The sequence below is a fragment of the Vipera berus genome (assembly GCF_964194415.1).
Source record: "Vipera berus genome assembly, chromosome: 2".
In the NCBI taxonomy this organism is placed as follows: Eukaryota; Metazoa; Chordata; class Lepidosauria; order Squamata; family Viperidae; genus Vipera; species Vipera berus.
This window is the reverse complement of record NC_138203.1, coordinates 1,266,225-1,283,898: the sequence shown is the minus strand read 5'-3', so window position 1 is coordinate 1,283,898 and position 17,674 is coordinate 1,266,225. Positions and strand designations below refer to the sequence as shown.

The 17,674-nt window shown below is 45.2% G+C and overlaps 1 protein-coding gene across 3 annotated transcripts in view; it reads left to right on the top strand.

Annotated features, from left to right (window-relative positions):
- Positions 1 to 286: 286 nt before the first annotated feature.
- CTIF (cap binding complex dependent translation initiation factor) overlaps positions 287 to 17,674 on the top strand; it is a 168,125-nt gene continuing 150,737 nt past the window's right edge. For all 3 annotated transcript variants that reach the window (XR_014025288.1, XR_014025289.1, XM_081319269.1), the window contains exon 1: positions 287 to 458. The gene's annotated coding sequence lies outside the window, so the exon portion shown is untranslated. The remainder of the gene's footprint in view (positions 459 to 17,674) is intronic.

Below are 17,674 nucleotides of genomic sequence, written 5' to 3'. Positions count from 1 at the left end.
TCTCTGCCACCCCTTTTTCCTTCCTTCCTTCCTTCCCTGCATCCTTTCTTTCTCCCTGCCTCTCCTCCCTCTCCATCCCTCCCTCCCTCCGGGCCTCCCCTTCTCCTTTTGTCTCCGGAAAGGCCCCCGCCCCGCCTGAGCCCCGGATCTCGCGCCCCCCTCCCCCCCGCTTTCTTCTCCCGGACGGGACTACATTTCCCGGGAGCCGCAGCGCGAGATCCCCGCACGTGGCCGGCCGGCCGGGCGGAGCCGGGCACGTCACCTTCCCGCATTCTGCTGGCCCGGGTCGGAGGGGCACGTCGGAACGGGGCTCCCGCCGCTGGGCAGCCGGGACCCCCTCGCGGAGCCCGCTTCCTCCTCCTTCCTTCCTTCCTTCCTTCCTTTTCCTTCCTTCCTTTTCCTCCTGCCCCGGCCTGGAAGCGCCCGATCCCGGCTTGCTGGCCGGACTCTCGGCCCAGGTGAGCCCGCGGGGGGGGGAGCAAGGCGGGCGGGGGGCAGCGCAGGGCCGGGCTCCTTCCTGGGGGGGGGGCAGAGCCAGCGGGGACCCCCCCTGCCACCTCCCTCCGCCGGGGGGGGCTGCGCCTCTTTTGGGGAGGGGGTGGAAAGGGGGGGTCGGGGCCGGGCTGGGGCTCCCCGCCGTCCGAGGGCGGCCCCCCCTCTTCTCCCCCCCCTCCCGGCCGGGACGACCCCCCCCATGGCCTGGCGGGGCTGCGGGCGGGGCGGGCGGCGCTTCCCTTTGTTTTGCGGCCGCGGCGATACAAAGTTGCCCCGGGCGGGCTCGGCTGCGCCAGGGGGGGGAGGGAGAGAGCCCCCCCCGCCAGCCTTCCTCCTCCTCCTCCTCCTCCTCCTCCTCCAGCCGGGGTTTCTTTGGCTTTCCTTTTTTAAAAAAAAAATAAGCTCCAGTTGCGGGTCTTCTTTCTCTGCCCCCCTCCCCTCCCCTCCCTCCCCCCCCAGGGCGGTTCTGGGCAGGCTGGTCGCCCCTTCCTCGTCTCCAGCCCTCGCCCCCCCCTCGCTTTCTCCCCGACCCCCCCTCCCCGACTGCCATTCGCGAAACCCGGCCCCGTCGCCCCCCCCCCCGGGGAGGGGGATCTGCCAGCCAGCCCGGCCGGGGAGGGGAGGGGAGGGGCGGGGGGGCGGGGGAGCTGTCAGCCTGGGAGAAAAGGCATCATTCCGACGCACAAAGGTCCTCCGGTTGGGGGGGGCGGTTGGAGGAGGAGGAGAGGAGAGGTGGGGTGCTGCTCAGCCTGGCCTTTTCTTTCTGTGGGCTTCTTTTTGTCGTCTTCTCCCCCCCCCCCTTGCAGTGGTCGGGCCCCTCTTTTGACTGGGATTGTTGTGATGGTGGTTGTTGTTTTTAATTCTGCAAATTCTTAAGAAAGAAAGAGGAGGATTAGTTTGAGGGCTTAGGGTGAAATTGCATTATTATATATATAGAAAACATTATATATATATACATACATATACATATACATATACATATACATATACACACAGACACACAATATGAGGAATCTGCCATACATCAAGGCAGATGCTCAGATTTTCTCTGGAAGGCTGTCTGTCTGTCTATCATCTCCATATCTCTATATCATCTATATCATCTATATCATCTCTCTCTCTCTCTCTCTCTCTCTCTCTCTCTCTCTATATATATATATATATATATATATATATATATATATATATATATATGTATCTCACATATCTCTCACATGCACATATATATATATATATATGTATATATCTCTATTATATATCTGTATGTATGTATATATGTATCTGTTATCTATCTAATCTAATCTAATTAATCTATCAAGGAATCTGCCGTCCACATCAAGGCTTGAGATTTTCTCTCTGGAGGGCAATCTCTAATCTTTCTCTCTTTTGATAGAAACCCCAACCCTTTCTCTCCCAGACAATGTCTTCAGGCCAGACGCCCCTCCGCTCTCCCCTTGATCCCATTGGATTACTCATTCCTAGACTCTTGTAATCCCTTCAGCTTTCCCAGCGGCCCTGGGCGGCTTGCGGCCGATTCCCCTGTCCGGTTCTGCCCGTGGAGGGAGGGGGCGGCTTGCAAGGTCTGGGGGTGGCACTCTGCTAAATTTGCAACGCATTGTGAAAAGGAACATGGCCTACAGCAGGCTTGGCAGCTGAGCTATATAAGCCTGCCTAGATTTATTGATTGTTAAATGCAGATTTATTTCCCTTTATAATAGCCTGCATTCAACAGTCCTAGTGTTTTAACTGATCCAAGCGTGGTGTTGTTTCTCCTGTGGGTGCGCAAAATGTGCAATAGACGCTTATCCGAGCTGTAGTTGTTTACAAGGCAATGGGGTAGCCTATCCGGCGTTCCTCTCTTCCCCACTGTGTTTATACAGGGATATAAAATGGAAACTGGCAAATTCCACACACAACTGGGTCTTGGACGTGCCTGACCTTTTCCCTTTTAATATCCGCCAGGCAGAGGATGCTGGCTATATTCTTCTTCCCACCCGGGCTCGGGAGATTTGACACGGGCTGTCGGAAGTGGAAGCTTTGCTAAGGGAAAGTAAAATCGGAGTGTCTGCAACACTCCCTTGCCGTCCCCTGCCTCTGCATTTGGACAGGCGAGCGGAAAGATTTGCAAAGGGTGGCCGCTTTGAGGCTCCTGGAGGAAACCAATCTGGGCCGGTTGAGGTGTTTGTGGGTGCCGTCCATTCTCCAGGTGCAATTCTTGCAAGTGCCCCGCAGATCTCTCCCTTCCTCGGCTTTTCCCTTCGTCATGTAGACACGTCTGATGTTTCTCCTCCTTCGTCACCGGAAAGACGGAAGGCTTTTGTGGAAGGCACCGAACGGAGGCTGAGGGAGGCTGGAATCGTCCAGGTTGCTTTTTGCTCCATCTTTCTGGGGATGCATCGATGGGGGGCAAAAAAAAGCTTTGCTACAGCCGGAAAGGCATAACAGATCGCCCTGGAGATCAGCTAGTGAGGTGACAGACGCTTCCCTCCCAAACTCACCCCGTTCTCTGTCCCCATCCTTTCTTCCCTCGTGTAGAGAAACATTTGCAGCTGAATGCATAGCCCATCCCAAAGCTTGTCGCTTGCCTCGGTTTCCAAAGATGCTCCTGAAAGCAGCCTGGAGTTCATGCCTTCCCAAAACGCTGAGCATTGGATCCCAAGATACACTTAATTTTTTTTTGCAGGCTTGTGAGCAAAATTTCCGAGGATGGCTGCCTAGAATGAAATGGCAACTTTAGCTCTGATCTCTGTACACTGTTTATGTCGACTTTGCCTTAATCTTACATGCTATAGTTCGAAAATCTGACACTGTAGTAAGAACCTGGTAGTAGTAATAGTAATAACAATAATAACAATAATAACAATAATAACAATAATAACAATAATAATAATAATAATGTAATATATAATATAGTATGATATATATAATATAATTAATATAGTAAAATATAGAGCTGGCAGCGACCTGGGAGGTCATCTAGTCCAACCCCCTGCTCAGGCAGGAAACCCTATACCATCTCAGACAAATGGCTGTCCAGCCTCTTCTTAAAAACCTTGATAACCTTGATAACCTAGTACAGGGATTTTCAACCTTTTCGCCCATTGTACCACTTTTAGGATATGGCAACATCCGAGTACCACCAGTCGCCTAGCAAGGTGTCAAAAACATGATGACAAAAAAAGAAAAAGGAAAAAGTGATGAAGTACAGGCAGTCCTCAATTTACAACAGTTCGCTAAGTGACTGAAGTTACAATGCCACTGAAAAAAGTGCCCCCCGAGCCACAGCAGAGCAAGACAACTGCCTGCCCGCCCGGCGGCGCTTTTCCTCCTGTCCGAGGTTTTCATTGTGAGCATTTCTGTTGAGGATTGGCAGCGGGAGTGAGTTGGAGGGGAGTTTGGTTTTTATTTCCCCCCCCCCTCTGCTGGGTGGTTGCAGCAGGTTTTGGTCACCTCACATGACCCTGGGACACTGTGACCGTCATAAATATGAATCAGTTGCCAAGCGTCTGAATGTAGATCACAAGACCCTGGAGATGCTGCAACATTCCGGCTGATCGGTGCTTCTTCTGGGCTCAGAAGCGCCAGGATCAGCACCGAGCTCCAGCTGGATCCTGGTGCTTCCGCTGAGCCCCGACAGCCCTGCAGCTCCAGCCGTCTCTCGCTCAGGCTTATGCGGTGCTACCACGGGTTCAGCTCATTCCCCTCCCCCGATACCCCTTTTCTAGGATGGCCACGTACCACCTGCCAGGTGTCAAAGTACCACCAGTGGTACCTGTACCACTGGTTGAAAAGCCTTGACCTAGTATACAGTGAGGACTAGAAACTTGTTCAAAAACAGTTTTGTCTTTTTATGTGAATAGATGCTTTTTGCTAATCTGCAATTTATAAAATGTGCATGAAGGATTTGCTTTGTGCTAAAGCAGGAATTTGAAAAGTCACTAATAGGCATTTTAGACGACCAGAAGGGCACACAGTACTGCTGTATGTGACGACAGCAACAAGGTCAGTTGGGTAAACTTGATTAAATTTAAAATGGGCGATTACATTTGGTAATTTACAATTTGGTATTTATCTTTTCAAGGGAGTTACTGTTACCCTTCTATTACATTTCAAGCTGAGATGGATACCAGTATGTGAAATTGACCTAAACCAAGCCAGTGTTGTTAAAAATCTCATTAAACAACTTTTATGGTTTATGGTAATCTAATTATATCAAGGTTCTAATTTGTAAAGAAAGCATCAGATTGCTAATTCTTTGTTTTGCCTACTTTTTTTCTTTTTTGCAAAACTATAACAAATAATTTGTGCACAAAAAGACAATTTAGATTTATTAGGCTCATTTTACAGAAACATTTTACCAAAAATATATTTGCCAAAGTTATATATTTATAGATATAGACCATGGGTCTTCAAACCTGGCCCTTTTGTGATTTGTGGACTTCAACTCCCAGAATTCCTCAGCCAGGCACACGTGCCTGGCTGAGGAATTCTGGGAGTTGAAGTCCACAAGTCACAAAAGGGCCAAGTTTGAAGACCCCTGATATAGTTATTATCGGACAGCTGATAATTGCCTAGTGATAAAGGTAATCCTTCACTTACAAGCACAATTAGTCCAAAATTTCCATTGCTAAGCAAGACAGTTGCACCCTATTTTGTAGTCACTTTTGTCACAGTTGTTCAGCAAATCACTTTAGTTAGATGAATCATGAGGGGATTAAGGGAATCTGGCTCTTCTCCCCCCCCCCCCCTTGACTCTGCTTGTTGGGAGCCAGCAGGGAAGGTTTGTGGAAGCCTGTTGTATTAACACATGTATTGTTCCTGGTGTACGATATTGTAGATAGTGGAAGATAAACCACCATTTAATATAGACCACTGTTTACTGTGTTTACTCCCGGGTTATCTTGTGCAATAAGACTGCACGCTTTGACCAAGGTTAAAAATGGGGATTGCATGTCCCTGGGACGGTGCAACTGTCAAAAAATACCTGCTGGTTTCCAAGCGCTTGAATTTTGATCACACGACCACGGGGATGCTGCAAAGGCTGTACGTGGGAAAAAATGGTCATATGTCACTTTTTTCCAGCTCTGCTGCAACTTTGAACGGTCACTAAACGAATGGTGTTAAGTCAGGGACTGCCTGTATTTCCTGGGAAGACTGAACAAGCCATTTGTGGCTGGGAGGCATTTTTTGAGATCAGGATAACGGTGGTGGTTGATGCTTGACTAGATAGGAAAGAAAAAGAAATAAGGAATATAGGAAGGAAGGAAGGAAGGAAAAAGGAAAGGAAAGAAGATAGAAACATAGGAAGGAAGGAAAGAAGGAAAAAGGAAAGGAAGAATAGAAAAGACTCTGGCAATTAGATACCCAAGGGGTATTTAGAATAGAATAGAATAGAATAGAGTAGAGTAGAATAGAATAGAATAGAAAATAAGAATAGAATAGAATAGAATAGAATAGAGTAGAGTAGAATAGAATAGAATAGAAAATAAGAATAGAATAGAATAGAATAGAATAGAATAGAATAGAATAGAAAATATGGAATAGAATAGAAAATATGGATAGAATAGAATAGAATAATATGTAATGGAATAGAATAGAATAGAGTAGAATAGAAAATATGGATAGAATAGAATAGAATAGAATAGAATAGAATAGAATAGAATAGAATAGAATAATATGGAATGGAATGGAATAGAATAGAATAGAATAGAGCTGGAAGGGACCTCGGAGGTCTTCTAGTCCAGCCCCCTGCTCAAGCAGGAGAACCTATATTTCATTCAGCAAAGATCTGGGTGAGGAGCTGGGTCTTCATGCCCTTCCAAACACCAAAATCCTTTAATTGTATTTGGTTATCTTAATTAATTGCTGACTTTCTGTACATGTAAGCTCAACAGGAGAAAGTGAGGCTTAATGGAATTTAAGGGGTCCTGTCTTTCTCTCTTTAACACACAGTGTTGAGCTTTAGAAATGGCCATGCCATCTGAAAAAATATTTAGAAGTCAGTAAACCTAATTCCAGAAATGTGTGCAGATCAGATTAAACTCCGAAGGATAATGAAGTGCGGGGGGGGGGATTGTTCTGGACGTTTTTCTAACCCAAAGGAAGTAATGGTGTCGTTCTGAAACACAAATTCGGGTTTTGAATAAATATACAGCAAAAAATTACTTTCCACGTGTGGCTATAAAGTGTAAATTGGGGTTGACACATTTTTTAGATAGGGTGAAAAGTGTTGGAAAGAAACAGGAAAATCCTTCGGTAATCTGTGAGGCAGCCTTTTTTTTTTAATTCTGGCTCACTTGGCATCAGGCAAGTCTAAAGTTGCCACGTGGATTCCCTGTGGGATTCCCCCAGATTACAAGGTTTCTGATCCCCTTTGAGGGCTGCCGTCTACACAATGACATCAGGAGTTGCATCAGCCTTAATCTCATTAAGTTAGAACAATTAACCAGTGGAACAACCTGCGTCCAGAACCTGTGAATGCTCCAACACCGGAAGTTTTTAAGAAGAGACTGGGCAGCCGTTTGTCTGAAATGATGTAGGACAGGGCTCTTCAAACATGGCCCTTTTATGACTCGTGGACTTCAACTCCCAGAATTCCTCAGCCAGCGTGTCTGACTGAGGAATTCTGGGAGTTGAAGTCCACAAGTCAAAAAAGGCCAAGTTTGAAGACCCCTGGTATAGGTTCTTCTGCCTGAGCTGGGGGCTGGAGGAGAAGACCTCCAAGGTCCCTCCCAACTACTACTACTACTACTACTACTACTACTACTACTACTACTAATAATAATAATAGTAATAATAATAATAATAATAATAATAATAATAATAATAATAATAATAATAATAATAATAATAATAATAATTCTTATTCTTATTATTAGCCTTCCATGGCTACATAACTTTTCTGTGTGCGAAATGAAGAACATTTTTCTTCTTCCATGCCTCTGCACATAGGCAGACTTTATTTTCTTTTTGTTTTAGAAACTCGAATTCAATGCTGGAGTGGCTTTAGAAGTGAGGACAAGTCTGTCTGGAGCCAAGCCAAGATAAATCCAATATGAAAACTTGAAAAATCTGCTTTCTACCTCTGACCGGCTTCTTGCTTGACTTACAATCATTTGTAACTCCTTGACTTACAATCATGTGTTTAGTGGCCATTCCAGGTTACAGTGGCACTGAAAAAGTGACTTACGACTGTTTTTCACACTTACGACCATCACAGCAGCACAGCAATTCGGACGCTTGGCTACTGACTCATATTTAGGACGGTTGCAATGTCCCGAGGTCACGTGTTCACCTTTTGCGACCTTCTGACAGGCAGGGGAAACTAGAGTCACTTAACAAGTGTGTTACTAATGTAATAACTGCAGCAATTCACTTAATAACTCTGGCAAGCAAGGTCGTAAAATGAGGCAAAACTCACTTAAGAACTTGTCTTGCTTAGCGACAGAAATTTTACCTCAGTTGTGGTTGTAAACTGGGGGCTACATTGATATTCAGCGCGTCTGAAATCCTTTTGCCATCACTGCACTGTATTTTGAATGCAGCTCACCGAAGTTTTATTTAGTATTTGTAATAAAACTGTTGACAACAATCTTCGAGCAGACGGCTTGATGTTACTTTGCTGACTTAGAAATACACATTTGCAAAACATATGTCGAAGCTTCGTGGTGCCCCTTTTTTGTTGTGTAGCTAAGAATGGTCCTCCCCAACTGTTTGAAAAGATGCTTTGCGGAGCCAGTTTTATCCTCATTAAAGCTGCGGGGTTTGTAAACTGCAATTTGGCAAAGACGAACAAGCCAAGATGCTAAACCATAGCCAGGTTTCATGAACCAGTGTAGGGAGTGAACACACATGTCAGTAGTCCTCAAGTTACCACTAGCGTTGGGACCAAAATTTCTGTGGTTGTTGTAATGCCTGTTTTTACTACCCTTTTTTGTCATGGTTGTTAAGTGAATCCGTTGTTGAATGAAACACACCATCATTAAGCAAATCCATCCCCCCTCCGCCCTCACTTGTTAGAAGCTCCCTTGGCCGTCATTGAAGCTGGGATGCTGCAACTGTTGTAAATCCGTGCCTGTTGGCAAGGGCCCCAGTTTTGATCAAGTGACCATGGGGAATGCTGAGATGGTCACAAGGGTGAGGACCGGTCATAAGTCACTTTTTCCAGCCCCATTGTAACTTTAATAAATAAAGCCAGAGTCACTTGATGGTAAGATGGACAACATACAATTTTAATAAATAAAAATCAATGCTGAATGATCACCAAACAAAGGGTTGCAAGTCATCACCCTGTAATAAGATTAGAATAGAATAGAGCTGAAAGGGACCTTGGAGGTCTTCTAGTCCAGCCCCCTGCTCGAGCAGGATTATTAAGGGACTGCCAACCAGATTTAGCGTGGGGGCAATACCAGAAGGGACAAACGAAGAAAGTGAGATATATTAGATTTAGATTAGATTAGATTAGATAATCTTTATTGTCATTTTTTCCTGTGGGATCAATGGCACACGTTAAAAATGAAATTTAGTTCCTTGCTCTCAAAGTGTACACATACACAACACATTTAAAAATACTATATGTAACATATGTATAGTCCTACACCCTTACCTATAAGTAATATATAAATATTAATCACTAAATGTCAATCATTAGTATATTAATCAACCCACACAAGAAAAGAGATGCTATAAGGCAGGGGTAGGCAACCTCGGCTCTTTTATGCTTCATGGACTTCAACTCCCAGAATTCCTGAGTCAGCATAGCTAACACATAGTTAGCTGACTCAGGAATTCTGGGAGTTGAAGTCCATGAGTCATAAAAGAGCTGAGGTTGCCTACCCCTGATATAGGGTCTCCTGCTCGAGCAGAGGGTTGGACTAGAAGACCTCCAAGGTCCCTTCCAACTCTGATGATGGTGTTGACATATCACATTAAGCCCAAATGTATTTTCATGGATTGTGGTTTGCTGAAAGATCCTATGGGCCATACGTATGAGCCCAGAGCAAATATTAATCTGCTTTTGTCAATTTCCTTTTATATTTTTGGGGGAGCTGGTAGTGAGGAAAAAATACCGTCTTTCTTGGGATCAGGGACAAAGAGTGTGATGGAAAGTTAAGGCTTCGGTGCCCGTCTTTGTTGTCCCCTGTCCATTGCTGCAACAGCACCTTCATTTTTATACCTTCATCTGAATTCTGTTCCATTTTCATGGAGAACGACTGACCGACTGACTGTAAACTAGCTATTAATCCATGTTCAGAAGACATCCAGGACATGGTTAAGCCAAAAATCCAGCCATGGGGCTCCTTAACCACAATATATCCCCTGGTCTGCATTTGGGCAACACGTAAAGCCAAAGCAGAGCGTGGCTGGATGCATTGTTAGACCCAAACCATCGACTCCTGCTGCCAAAATGCGTCAGAAGATCTCTGTAGTGGCAGGAGGCCGTTCAGAAGTGACTTTTGCCAGTCTGAAGACATCACAGCTGGAATACACAGGAAGGGCTTCTCCAGGCAAGCCAGTTTAGGTGTGTTTCCAATTATTGTTCAGAACCAGATTTGGCTAATCTCTTAAGAAGGCTTAGAAATAATGGATGAAAGACAATTTCAATTTTCAGTTGATGCGTCAGTGAGAATAGAGCTGGAAGGGACCTTGGAGGTCATCTAGTCCAACCCCCTGCTCAAGCAGGAGACTCTATGCCATTTCAGGCAAATGGCTGTCCAGTCTCTTTTAGAAAGCCTCCAGTGACGGAGTGCCCACAACATCTGGTGACAAGCTGTTCCACTGGTTAATTGTCCTCACTGTCAGAAAATTTCTCCTTAATTCCAGGTTGCTTCATCTCTTTGATCACTTTCCAACCCTTGTTTCTTTTCCTCTGGTGCTTTGGTGAATAACGTGACCCCCTCTTCTTTGGGGTAGCTCCTCAAATACTCCTCAAATATCATGTCCCCCCTGTTTCTTCTTCTCTTTAGACTAGCTAAACCCAACTCCTGCAGCCGTTCTTCGTATGTTTTAGTCTCCAGGCCTTGGATCCTCTTAGTTGCTCTTCTCTGCACTTTTTCCAAAATCTCAACATCTTTTTTGTAATGTGAGGACCCAAACTGGATGCACAATTCCAGGTGGTAACCTTACTAAGGCTTTATGAAGGCAGATGTCCTAGGTGTGATTGGGAGGAAATTTTGTGGATTTTTAAGACAGCTGGCAAAATATTGATTTGCAATCAGGCTGTAGGTTGAACATTATACTCATTTTTACTGAGAGAAGCAGATGCCTAAAGAAGGTGCAAACAAAGTCGGAGTGAGCAGTTGATGATCTTATTTTGAGGTAGTCAGATAATTTGGTTGGAAAGAAAAGGCAAAATAATATCCACTTTCATGCATTTAGAACTGAATGTGGGAAGAGAATCTTGATCATGGAGATAGCTGGGCTTCCTCCAGATGCTGGTCCAACTTGGTCAACCAGTTATTTAAGTACCTGCAGATTTAAATTATTTCTGGAGAAACTTGTGCATTTGTATCCCTTACATGGCTTCATGTTTACGAGGCCACATGCCTCCAAAAGCGTCTAGATCAGGGGTAAGCAACCTTGGCTCTTTTATGACTCGTGGACTTCAACTCCCAGAATTCCTGAGCCGGCATGGCTCAGCTTGAAAACCTCTCCCTTTCCCCTCAGCATGGCTGGCTCAGGAATTCTGGGAGTTGAAGTCCACAAGTCATAAAGCGGCCTAGGTCTAGGCCAGGAGCAGGCAACCTTAGCTCTTTTATGACTCGTGGACTTCAGCTCCCAGAATTCCTGAGTCAGCATGTCTCAGACTTCTCCCTTTTCCCTCAGCATGGCTGGCTCAGGAATTCTGGGAGTTGAAGTCCACGAGTCATAAAAGAGCCAAGGTTGCCTACCCCTGGTCTAGATTGTCATGTGTGGACTTCAACTCCCAGAATTCCCCAGCCAGCTGAACTTTATAATTAAACTTTGCTTGAAGGTCTGTCCTGTGATTTTATCCGGTTTATATTTTTAGGGAAATGTGAGGAATAGGTCATTAGAGGTTTCGTTGGTACTCTTTTATAGCAAATATTCCATCTTTGATGGTGTCCGTCAGCCATGAAAACCAGTCCATGCTGTACACCAGGGGTCCTCAAACGTGGCCACTTTAAGACTTCTGGACTTCAACTCCCAGAATTCTGCCAGCCAGCTATGCTGGCTAGGGAATTGTGGCAGTTGAAGCCCACAAGTCTTAAAGTGGCCAAGTTTGAGGACTCCGGCTATACACCAAGAGCCCTGCCACGTGGCACAGAGGTTAGAATGCGGTATTGCAGGCTGGCTCTGCCCACTGCTAGGAGTTCGATCCTGACGGGGTTCAAGATTGACTCAGCCTTCCGTCTTTCCGAGGTCAGTAAAATGAAGGCCCAGATTGTTGGGGGCAAATATGCAGACTCTGTAAACCACTTAGTGGGGGCTGCAAGGACTGTGAAGTGGTATATAAGTCTTTAAGTACCATTGCTATTAAGGGGAAGACTTGGCTTCTTCATTGAAAAAAAAAATTCTGCCATGTAGACCGTGAGAGAAATAAGTCCTGATACTTTCCCATGTTGATACCTGTGATCCTTTCTCCTTCCTTTTTAATATCCATTTGAAGCTACCAATCAAGAAATTGCCAAACAAGGTAACAGTAATCAGCCTAACCAAAGAACTTCTAGGGCCGCTCTCCACTGGCACTGAGAGGGCAGGAGGCTAGAATATTATTATTATAATAATAATAATAATAATAATAATAATAATAATAATAATAATAATAATAATAATAATAATAATAATAATAATAGTTGGAAGGGACCTTGGAAGTCATCTAGTCCAACCTGTTCAGATAGGAAACCCTATACCATTTCAGACAAATGGCTGTCCGGTCCCTTCTTGAAAACTTAAAGTGTTGGAGCATTCACCGCTTCTGGAGGCAGGTTGTTCCACTGGTTAATTGTTCTAACTGTCAGGAAGTTTCTCCTTAGTTCCAGGTTGCTTCTCTCCTTGATGAGTTTCCATCCGTTGCTTCTTGTCCTGCTTTCAGGTGCTTTGGAGAATAGCTTGACTCCCTCTTCTTTGGGGCAGCCCCTGAGATATTGGAAGACTGCTATCATGTCACCCCTCACTCTTCTCTTCGTTAAAGTACACATACCCAATTCCATATAAATGGAGAACAAATTCACTCCTTACTAGCACTGATGATTTTACCTAGTTTGGTCATGAAAAGTCTGCAAAAATATCAACCAAACTCAGAGAGGACCATGGACCTCACAGTCGTCCTCCTCCTCTCCACCAACCCCCTTTCTAGCACTGATGATGTTACCTAGTTTGGGTCATGAAACATCTGCAGGAAAAGAAGCAAGCTCAAGAGAGCAGCCAGGACCTTCAGTTCAACCTTGAGCTACAAATATTCTCCCACCAGCTGAGAGGGGATGAGGGGACTCCCCTTATTGATCAGACTGGCTTTCAGGAAATTATTGTACGCTGTACACTGAGTTATTTCAGGCTGATTCTAAACACTGCACCCTTCTTATTTATGTGCCGGGTTAGTGTTTCCTGTTCATGCTGGATTTTATGTGTAGAATTACCACGGATACTTAAATTGCTATTGTCACCCGTGTTCCTTTTCATCTAATTTAATTAGATTTAATTAATCTTTTTCCTCATATGAGTGATTGTATAATTTATTAGCTAAAATTTCTTTTGAGTGGCTGGCAGTCTTACAGAAGGACATACTATGATTGTAGAAGTGAAGCTGGAAAGGCCACGGCAGTTAAGTTTCGGACCTTGGTTTGAGTTGAGGTTCATTGGCTGGGTTGACCCCTCCTGACCGTCCATAATATAATCCTGTTGGGTTTGGATTTGAAAGGGTTTTGTGGATGTAGACATCGTGGTTTATAGCTACAGCATTTGACTTAGAATATACTGTGCGGAACCATTATGCCTTTTTAGAGAAGCAGTGAAATTAGCCTTATCCCTGTGAACAAGATGTAAATAAGTAGATAATAGCATGCTAAATAGAGCAGAACATTTTTATCTTAAGAGCTGTGGTCTGCAACCGCTGGTCCGTGGACCGGTACCGGGCTGTGGCACGCCAGCAACCGGTCCGCACAAACAAGCGAAGCCCCATCCGTGGGATGCAGGCAGCACACAAAATCACCCAACTTCTGGTCCGTGGAAAAACCTCTCCACGGAACCGGTCCCTGGTGCCCAAAAGGTTGGGGGCCTTGATTTACGACCACAGTCTGAATTGGAACTTCCATCACTGAGCTGTGCAGTCTTTAAGTGAGTCGTGACCGATTTTATGACATTTTTGAGGCAGGAGTTAATGACACCGTCAGTAAGCAAATCTGGCTCCGCCCATTGAGCTTGCTTGTCAGAAAACCCCCCAGGAGGGTTACAGCAATCGCAGGACCCCGGATGCTGCAGCTGTTGCAAATACACACCTGTTCCTAAGCATCTGAATTTTGAATAGGTGTACACACAGGGATGCTTCAGGGGTCACGAAGGCAAGTAACTGGCCATCAGTCCCTTTTTTTCAGGACCACTATAAAACTTTAAACGGTCGCTAAGCGAACGGCTGTAAGTTCAGCACAATTTGTATTTCTTCCAGTTCGACCACTTTTTTTCTGAATTCAACTTGGAATCTTCATTTTTTTTTCATTAGCATGTGGAAGTGAGATCTTTGCATGTTTGATTTTGGCTTCCCAAGTAAAGGGTTGTGTTTTTTTTTATCCGTCTCTGAATTTCATTCATTTAGCTCAGAGGTCTCCAACCTTGCCCGGCTCAAGGACTGGAGAAAAGGAGAGCAGCTTCAAAATTGGTGAGCGTGCGCACGTGTGCATGGGGCCACGCACACTGGTGCAGCACTAGCAGCTCGGTTTGGGTATGAGGCATGTGCTGTGCAAATTACCTGGGCTAGTGGCACATGTGCAAATGGGCTGCGGACACCCGCCCCACGCTAGGACCCCCGTTCGCACCCACACACATGCGCAAAAGGCCGCAGGTGCTAGCATGAGTGGTGGTGGGGGTAAATGCGCACCCACGTGTGCGTGCACCGGCCAGCTGTTTCTGTAGCCCGCTAGCCATAGGTTGGGGACCCCTGATTTAGCTTATTAAAAATTTTTCGCACCTTATTCTTGTCTTCTAGTGCAGCAGTCCCCAGCCTTTCCATCTTGGCAGACCAGCAATGGGACGGGGGGGTGGCGAGGCCATGGTTCCATGTGAGCGGCAGGTGTGCACGCAGCTCCATTTCTGCAAGTGGTGGTCCTATGTTCTTGCTGCTCGCACAAATGTTGGGGTCAATAAGCTGACTCTGTAAACTGCTCAGAGAGGGCTGCAAACTCCCTTCCTTCCTTCCTTCCCTCCCTCCTGAGTCCTTGGGGAGAAGGGTGGCATATAAATTTAATAAATCTAAATCTAAATCTCTCTCTCTGAAGGCGCAGTGGTTAGAATGTGGTACTGCAGGCTAACTTACTCCTCTCTGTCAGCAGTTCGATCCTGACCGGCTTAAGGTTGACTCAGCCTTCCGTCCTTCCGAGGTCGGTAAATTGAGGACCCGAATTGTAGGGGGCAATAAGCTGACTCTTTAAACCGCTTAGGGAGGGCTGTAAAGCCCTGTGAAGCGGGATATAAATCTAAGCGCTGTCGCTATTTTCCCTTGAAGCTGACACTGACTTAGAACTTTCGCTTGATGGAAAAGCTGGGTGGCCTTGCGGATGTTCAGCTTCAGTCAAGGCAAAGCCATTAGCAAGGGCATTTCCCGGCCATCACCAATAATCTTTTCCGTCCTTCTTTACGGTCATGATTTCGGGGAAAGGAGGAGAGGTAAAACAAAGTACGTGCAGGAAAACTTTAGCCTTCCCCCCCCCCCCCAAAAAAAAGACAAAATATAGCCACCTCGAGCACGGAAGTGACTCTAAGCAACGTGCAAAAGTTTAAAAGATAAAAACTTAATGTACAGTAACTGAAAAGGGGGGAAATCTCGGACAGACCTGCTTTGCTGTTCATTGGGCGTCCTGTTCCTTTTGACAGGATTTGAATTGAAATGGTTCGTTTCAACTGGGTTTAATGAATAACAGAATAACAGTTAAAAGGGACCTTAGAAGTACAACCCCTTTGTTCAAGCAGGAGACTCTTATACCATTCCAGACAAATGGCCATCCAATCTCTTCTTAAAAACCTCCAATAATAATAGTAGTAGTAGTAGTAGTAGTAGTAGTAGTAGTAGTAGTAGTAAAGTTGGAAGGGACCTTGGAGGTCATCTAGTCCAACCCCCTACTCAGGCAGGAAACCCTATACCACCATTCCAGACAAATGGCCATCCAATCTCTTCTTAAAAACATCCAATAGTAGTAGTAGTAGTAGTAAAGTTGGAAGGGACCTTGGAGGTCCTCTAGTCCAACCCCCAGCTCAGGCAGGAAACCCTATACCACCATTTCAGACAAATGACTGTCCAGTCTCTTCTTAAAGACTTCCAGTGTTGGAGCATTCACCGCTTCTGGAGGCAGGTGGTTCCACTGGTTAATTGTTCTATGGAGCACCCTCAATTTCTGGAGGCAAGTAGTTCCACGGATTAATTGTGCTAACTGTCATGAAATTTCTCCTTGGTTCCCGGTTGGTTTTCAAAAGTTCAGTGTCAGGCTGGCATGAAAGTTATTCAAGCTTCCTTAAAGGAAGTTTAAGAGAATTCAGAATTTCTAGCATTGGTTACAGACAACCCTCAACCTATGGCTGCAATTAAGCCACAATTTCTGTTGCTAAGCAGGGCAGCTGTCAAATGAGCTTTGACCCATTTTACAACTTTCCTGGCTGCAGTTATTAAGTGAATCGCTGCAGTTGTTAAGTTAGTAACAGGGTTGTTAAGTGCATCTGGTTTCCCCATGGACTTTGTTTGTCAGAAGGTTATCATCATCATTAAACTTGGACCTTAGAGGTCTTCTAGACCAACCCCCTTCTCAGGCAGGAAACCCTTTCAATAAAGGTTCATTCAAGTCACATGATCTGTGACCGTCACAGCCGGCCTCTGGCAACCAAGGCGAAATCAGGGAAGCCTGATTTGCTTAACAAAGCCGTGAGTCGCTTAACATCCCTGGAAAAAATTGGTTGTAAAACCAGGCAGGATTCCCTTAACCCCCACCTGGTTTAATGACGATAATTCTGCTGCAAATGGTGCTTGCAAGTTGAGGACTGCTTGCATCAAACAAGCCCTGTGCTTTTCCCTGGTTCGACAGAGAAGGCAAATATTTTGGCTTTCCCCGTTTCCACCCGCAGAGGCTCCTCTCAAAAATCAAGAAAGGGGGGACACGAACGGGAAACGGGGTTGTATAAATGCGGCATCCGATGTGGCAAAATGCTTCGTGCAGCATAATGTCAGCCCTGAATGGGCCGCTAAGCAGTTGGAATCCTTGTTCCCGCCGGCTGGTGGGAACCGCGGAGAAGCTTAGAGAGCAGCAGTTAATTAAAGCTTTTGAAGGAAAACCTACGTTGCAGTGAACAGAGCTAAATTGTTCGCTACCCAAACACACGCCCCTCCCCAAAAAATCAGTTGTTTATCATTGGCTTTTAAAAGGATAATGAAGCATCGGTTTAATTTTTGTATTGCCCAAATATCGGCATAGATTCATTTTGGGGATATTAAAGGAAAGGCAGAAACAAAGGCTCTTAAATCATTTCCCAAAAGACCATATGGGTTGCTTCTCTTTTCTGCTTCCCTTATAACACACATCCTGAGATTAAAGTATTTTTTTTGGGGGGGGGAAACCCCAAAACAAAAGTGTCTCCCGTTTATACTACTACTACTTTCTTTTGTTCCTTCTTGGTACTATTCCCTTTTATATTTAGGCCGTACTCAGCGTGTGGTCCTCAATGGAAACGCATCTACATGGAGGCAAGTGTGTAGTGGGGTGTTCTGGGCCCAGTGCTCTTCAACATCTTCATCCACGATTTGGATGAGGGGATATATTTATATTTATATTTATTAAATTTTTATACCGCCCTTCTCCCGAAGGACTTGGGGCGGTGTACAGGGCAATAAATATCAAAATGCAAAATACAAAAGTTAAAAAAGATTAAATAATTATGCCTGATATAATACAATAGTTAAAAGCTATGTTAAAACCCAAAACCAAACCCCGAACCCATCAGACCAGGCCGGCTTGTTCAAATAAAT